This window comes from Bos grunniens, chromosome 23, assembly GCF_055505025.1.
Source record: "Bos grunniens cultivar Pamir isolate PY7600 chromosome 23, Bosgru_T2T1.0, whole genome shotgun sequence".
NCBI classification, from domain to species: Eukaryota; Metazoa; Chordata; class Mammalia; order Artiodactyla; family Bovidae; genus Bos; species Bos grunniens.
The window spans coordinates 11,834,239-11,840,909 of record NC_141187.1 but is presented as its reverse complement, the minus strand read 5'-3'; the positions used below and the strand labels follow the sequence as shown (position 1 = coordinate 11,840,909).

At 51.4% G+C, this 6,671-nt stretch overlaps 1 long non-coding RNA gene across 1 annotated transcript; it reads right to left on the bottom strand.

Annotated features, from left to right (window-relative positions):
* Nucleotides 1-824: 824 nt before the first annotated feature.
* On the bottom strand, nucleotides 825-2,768 carry LOC147346690 (uncharacterized). The gene is made up of 2 exons (XR_015153116.1): nucleotides 1,902-2,768; nucleotides 825-1,808 (listed from the first exon to the last, which is right to left on the bottom strand). It is a non-coding gene; the product is annotated as an uncharacterized LOC147346690 (long non-coding RNA).
* Nucleotides 2,769-6,671: the final 3,903 nt, after the last annotated feature.

The window sequence follows — 6,671 nt, the reverse complement described above, 5'->3', positions numbered from 1 at the left end:
CTGAGCTTCATTAGGTCCTGAAGTCGGGCATCCTGGGTTTTGGTCGGGCTCAAGTCCCGGGAAGGAGAGCTGAAGGACAGGAGGAAAAAGCAGTCGGAAAAACGTGCCAAGGAATCCCCTTCATAGCCTGCGGGAAAATTTGCTAAATATCTGACCGGTGCTCACAGTTTTCATTGGTTTGATCCTTGGCAGAGAAGAGAAAGGACAGAAGAACCCCCACCGGCTTGTGTAACAGCTACTGGGGCTCAGCAGATAGCACCTTTGGGACATGCTGAGGAGTAGCCCCTCCAGAGTCCCTCAGTTGCGCCCACTGCCGCCCGCCTGTTCGCAGGGGGTTCGAGGAAACAAGAAACGAGAGACTGTAAAGGACTAAGATTTTGTTAGGCATGTCCCTCCAGCCATAGGAGCGAGGACCTCCTACCTTAACCGGAGGTCTTCTGGAATCTGAGGCTGAGCCGCGTGAGCTTTCTGCTGAGTTCGCTTTCGCTGCCCCGGTTTACAGCACGATGGGCCTCTTGTCACTTCCCTTGTGCTGGGTTTTCTTCGCGGTCTGCTTCTACCGCGGGCGCTTTCGCTGAGTTGGGCTTCTGCTGTGCTTGGCGTCTTCTGTGGAGGTTGTTTCAGCCAGGTTAAACCCGAGTCACGGCACCATAGACGTCACGCGAGTGTATGCTCCTCGGTTCTGTCTCGTCACAACAAAGATTTGGAGTGACGGACATTAAAGCCCCCTCTGTGGTTCACAGCTCTCAGGTCTTAGACCGTGATGTAGCTCTCAGGTCTCAAGCGGACCGTCTTATAGCTCTTAGACAAATCAGTGTTCCAGCTCAGTGTTACAGCTCTTAATTTTATTTAGATAATAGCAGGAAAACCCATCGTTGAGGCGTGAGGCCATGTCGACCCAAAGACGCGAAGAGAAGAGCGCCCCAGCTCCCGGGGGAGAGAGAGCAGGCGAGCGAGCGAGCTTCGGCTCCTCTTTTTATCTGTTTTTCTCTCCCTGGGCCTGTCCTGTGTAAATTGGGCCAGCCAGGAGTGTTGTTTTACCTGAGGTCCTCACTCTGGTCCTCGGACCTTCCTTTGTTCTATTTTCTCAGGCTTTTCTCTTCCTCATCTTTTAGCTACCGCCATTCTGGACTCCTTTTCCCTATTCTAACTACCTAACACACCTGTGAGAGTTTTGTGAGGAATGAGTGAAGTAACTTGGCCAAAGAGCCCCACACAGTATGTACCTACGATAATTAGTAGGCAAAGCTACATAAGTCTTTTTTTTTTTTTTTGAAGGAGGGGTGGGTGAGGCCATGTTACACAGCTTGCAACATCTTTCCTCCCCGACCGAGGACTGAACCTGGGCCCACAGCAGTCAAAGTGCTGAGTTCTAACCACTGGGCCACCAGGGAATTCCCGATAAGGTGACAGAAATCTTGACTTGCAGCAATGTGAAACTGAACCATCATTTTAATCAGAGCCTCAAATTTCCCCATCTGTAAAATGCAGATAATGGTACTCTCGCTCAGCCCAATTTACATGTTGCAGAAGGATCAAAGGAGTTCCTTGATGTCAAAGTGTCTTGGATACTATAAAACCCTGTAGGAGAGCTTTATTACAAAGCGGTCAGGCCAGCACAGCCCCATCCTGGAGCCACAGGTAGGGTTCCCTGCTCAGGGGACATCCGAAACAGCAGTTCACAGGCTGGTGAGAGATGAATTCCAGTGAGGCCCTGCTGCATTCCTGCCACTCTCAGTGTATTCAGACGTCTCAGGGGAACAGATAGGGGGATGAGGGAGCAGCCAGGCCCCACCTCAGCAGCATTTCTGCAAAGAAAAGGAATGTGGTGGAAGAGAGCAAAGTTGTGTACAGGTTCCCTCCCCAGGCCTGGCCACACTGTGGCCATCAGGTGCCCGTACCTCTGCCCACCTGGCTCCAGGGAGGGAGGATGGGCAAAAGCTGCACTCCCAGCAAGACTGTTCTGCTCCCGGTAGGCGCGTGTCCACTTGGTGCCGTCTCTGCAGTTCAACTCAATAGACACATACTGTACATCTGCTAGTACAAGGCTAACAGGCTAGTTAGTATTAACGCTTTCTGAATTTTTCTTTTTAATACATATTTTGGAGGAATGGCCTCACTGGGGCTGAGTTGAAAAGAGCTAAGAGCCCTTAGCAGTGAGGACTTGAGAAGCCAGTGGGCCTCTACACTGCCAGTAGGGAGGGGCAGGGGGCTTGACTGACTCAGGGGACATTTGGCAGAACAGATCAAAAGTCCAAAAATGTGCGTTATCTGACTTGGGGAAGTCTAGGAATCCATCCCAAGATGATATCACAAAATGATCTGATTTTTTTTTTTTTAGTCTTGGCTCTAATGTGGGTGCCCTAGGGCAAGTCACAGCTTCCTTCCTGCTGCTGCTGCTGCTAAGTCGCTTCAGTCGTGTCTGACTCTGTGCGACCCCGTAGACGGCAGCCCACTAGGCTCCCCGATCCCTGGGATTCTCCAGGCGAGAATACTGGAATGGGTTGCCATTTCCTCCTCCAATGCATGAAAGTGGAAGGTGAAAGTGAAGTTGCTCAGTCGTGTCCGACTCTTAGCGACCCCATGGACTGCAGCCCACCAGGCTCCTCCGTCCATGGGATTTTCCAGGCAAGAGCACTGGAGTGGGGTGCCATTGCCTTCTCCGCTTCCTCCCTAGAATGGGGTTTAATAATGGCATCCCACCAGGCAGGGCCGAGGAAGAAATGAGACAGTGCCTCAAATGCAGTAATTGCTCACTGATATCAGCATCTTGCTCAGGGGACCCTCAGATATAGAGCCCCAGAGAAGAATTTGGGAGGCGAGCCCAGGAATCACGTGGGGCTCTGAGACGGGGAGGGAAGGAAGTCCGTGCAGGGCACATGGATCACGCTGTGCACAGAATGAGCTGCCTGATGAAGCAGAGTCCGGAAGGTGAGGGGGTACCTGGAGGTCTCTATTCCTTTAAGTCTTGCTTTTAAAATGCTCAAGACTGTCTCCACAGTTGAACGTGAGGGGAAAATATTCTCAAGTTTAAGCCACTTATTTTGCTTTTCTGTTATACACAGCTGAGTTTAATAATCCTTATCTGAAGCTGGAGGCCAGTGGCTGTCCCCAGCAAGAAGCTTTCCAGGGGGACCCAGTGTGGAGGCCTAGTAACACAGGCAAATGCTGTGATACTAACATTTCCCTAGGGAAATGATCTCACTAAGGGATTCTACTCACACTACCCACCCTCCTGGAGCCTAATTTTGTAGTGGAAGAAGTTCTCCTAGGTAGGAGTTCATCCCTCCCACCCAAATCCCTAGGGTGTCTGGCACCTCCTTCCTGCTCAGAGGTGTCACGACACCTCCCCAAATGTGGCCTCCCTGCACCCAACCTTTCCCAAGGCCTCCTTCACAACTGATCCGTTCCCTGTGCCCTTCTCCTTGGTCTCTGGTCTTTTAGGCAACAGCTAGCACATCTGACAAGTGAATCGGTGTTACTGGGTTAATGTGTCACCCTCCAAGTAGCCAGGAGGCTACTTTTACAGGAGCCAGGAAGAGTCGAGGCCCTATGCCCAGAGCCGAGTGACATGAAGATCACCAGAATAGCTAGAGGCCACCCTGCTGCTGGCCTCACTTCCTGTGCGCCACTCCCATTTCCCCCTTCATCCCATGCCCTCCCTTGGCACAGCTGACCATGGTCGTAGCTCCTACCTCAGCAAATGCCAGGTCCCCACCCTCCACCGCCATTTGGCCTGAGCTGCCACACTGAAAGCGAAAGGAGGAGTTGGAACAGAAAGACAAATAATAAAACTACTGAAAGAGAAGAAACAGCTGGCAGAATATTGGAAAAATTCCCAGGCGGGAATCCCCAGCCCTCAAGGGCTATGACTGGCTGAGGACCTTCTTAAAGGGCAATCTTGAAATGTGTTCTTCACATCGTGGTCAACTCACAGGAGTACCCCATCCCTGGACCCCACCCTGCCCCAGAGTGGAGTACATGCATGAGCTGTGGTCAGAGGGTCAGAGCAGAGTTACGGTGGGAGGGAGAGGGGAAGGGCTGAAGCACGCAGCAGGGACGTGGATGCATGAGAATCCAAGCTCTTCTGGGATTCCAGGGGGGGACAGGCAAACCCAGCAAGGAGAGGGCTTGGCAAAATCGTGTAGCCAAGAGGGCGTGCATGCAGGTGCAGGGAGGGGGCCTCCAGAAGGCTGCCAGTGCAGCCGGGCGGTGGCAGCCAAAATAAAGTTGGCCGCTCTTACCTAAACCCAAGTGAAACTTTATATCCGTTCAGGAAACATGGATGGAAACTGGAAAAGGTTGAAAAGGGGATCTGGCTTGTGCTTCTGCAAGTCTGAAGCAGGCATGACAGAGGTTGGCAGGCAGGGAGGCAAAAGCAGAGGTACCAAGAGCACAAAAGCAAGGCTCCCACCATTCCTGGGGACCGGCAGACCGGCCACCAGGAGGGCTGGCCTTAGGATTTCTGATGAAGAAATATGAAGGGGCCTGCAGGGCAGGGACGGGGGTGGGGGACAGGGGGTGAAGGAGAACAGGAGTGGGTCTGCAACTTACCCGAACTCTGGGTTTGAGGTAATGGAGTTTGGAGAGAAAGACCAAGGCTGGACCTGGCACAAATCATCATGTCTTCTGGCCAAGTCTGGGAGACCTTTCAAGCCCCCGTGTTTTGGGCTCAGGACCTGACCCACCAGAGAGGCCCCCTCACCCTTTGTGAAATGCAGTTACTAATAATACAAAGAATAATCCACAATAAACTGGCAGTCAGTCCTCTTTGATGAGGAGAGAATAATTTCCACCAAGTTCATTAATTCCAGATAAGCTATGACCTAAGGAATGTCCCAAGCCCTGTCTACTGATTCTTCTGTCTTCACTCTTCTCCCTCCAGCCAGTAAGGTTAGAGGGGTTCACTGCCTGCCCCCAAACCCCCAAGTTCTTCCAGCCATGTGCTTCTCCCCATTTGACTCCACACACACCCCCGGAGTGGGCTTCCCCTGTGGTTCTGCTGGTAAAGACTCCACCTGCAGTGCAGGAGACCTGGGTTTGATCCCTGGGTTGGGAAGATCCCCTGGAGAAGGGAAAGGCTACCCACTCCACTGTTCTGTCCTAGAGAATTCTATGGACTGTATAGTCCTTGGGGTCGCAGAGTCAGACACGACTGAGTGACTTTCACGCCCCCAGAGTAATCTTCCAAAAGCACTTGAATACCCACTTTCCCTGCCCAGCATTCGCCACCATCCAGACCAGCTCGTGTTGCCTGGCAACCTGACCTCCCACCCTTTCTCACTGAGGGTGGTGGAGCAGAGGCTCTGAGTCTGCAGCTGCCTCCGCTCTCAGTGCCAATACTTCCTCATCTGTGGACTAGAGACAATAACCATGCCTACGTTATGTGGATGTTTTGAGGATTAAATGAGTAAATAAAGTACTTGAAACAAGTGCAAGGTATGTAGTAAACACTTAATCCTAAATCGCTTCAGTCGTGTCCAACTCTGTGACCCCACAGACGGCAGCCCACCAGGCTCCGCCATCCCTGTGATTCTCCAGGCGAGAACACTGGAGTGGGTTGCCATTTCTTTCTCCAATGCCTGAAAGTGAAAAGTGAAAATGAAGTCGCTCAGTCATGTCCGACTCTTTGCGACCCCATGGACTGCAGCCTACCAGGCTCCTCTGTCCATGGGATTCTCCAGGCAAGAGTACTGGAGTGGGGTGCCATTGCCTTCTCCGAAGCACTCAGTAAGTGTGAGCTATTATCATCCTGGCTATGCACTACAATGTCCACAGAGGAGGGATTTTTGTTTTGTTCACCAGCTTCATCCCAGTGACTCGAACAGGGTCTAGTATGTAGTAGACAATGTACATTTATTATTGTAAACTCTGTTCTAACCTAACTCTTCCTTCCCTGTAACACATTTTATACATTCCTACCTCCATGCCTTTGCTCATGCCATTCCCGCCTCTTGAAGGGCCATACCCCATCCAGGGTTATTCCTCCTACTATTCTGAATTGCCACTTCAGCCTCCCCGCTGCCCCCTCCTGCCCAGACGCCTTCCCCGGGTTCAGAACCTGCACAAAACAAGCTCTCAGTAAAGCCTCAGTGGCTTGCGGCCGGGATTTTTTTTTTTTTTTAATGCTTTGGCTCCAAAACAGAGTTTCCTCACTGACTTGGCACTTAATGTTCACCACCTCCTGGGGGTGGGCCCTAAGAAGTGGCGCCCCTCCCCACCAACCAGCTACTATATATGTCACTTATCTTGTGGCTCTGACATTCAGAGAGGGCTTCCCAGGTAAAATTACCTGAATAACTAGACATAACTGGACACATGGTCTCCAAACCACAGTTTCTAGGCTTCCTAATTGGTGAGTTGAGAGACATGGCATCTGTTTGCCCAAGAAATATGAGCCAGGCGGCTCTACATCAACAGCCCACTTTCTGCCCTGGATGGGGCAACAGCTGCCTTAACTTGGCTGTTTGTGCACTAAAAAAAGAAATTCCATGGTGACCAGTTGACTCAAGCCAGCTCCCAATGTGAGGAGGTAATTTCAAAGTAATCCCTGATGACACCAAATGCTCCCCACCCAGTCCTTAATGAAAAGAAAAAACAAAGGCAAACCTTGAGCAGGAATTTGCATCAGTTGATATTCTAAACCTCCTCGAGTGTGTGGTGTCCGAGCT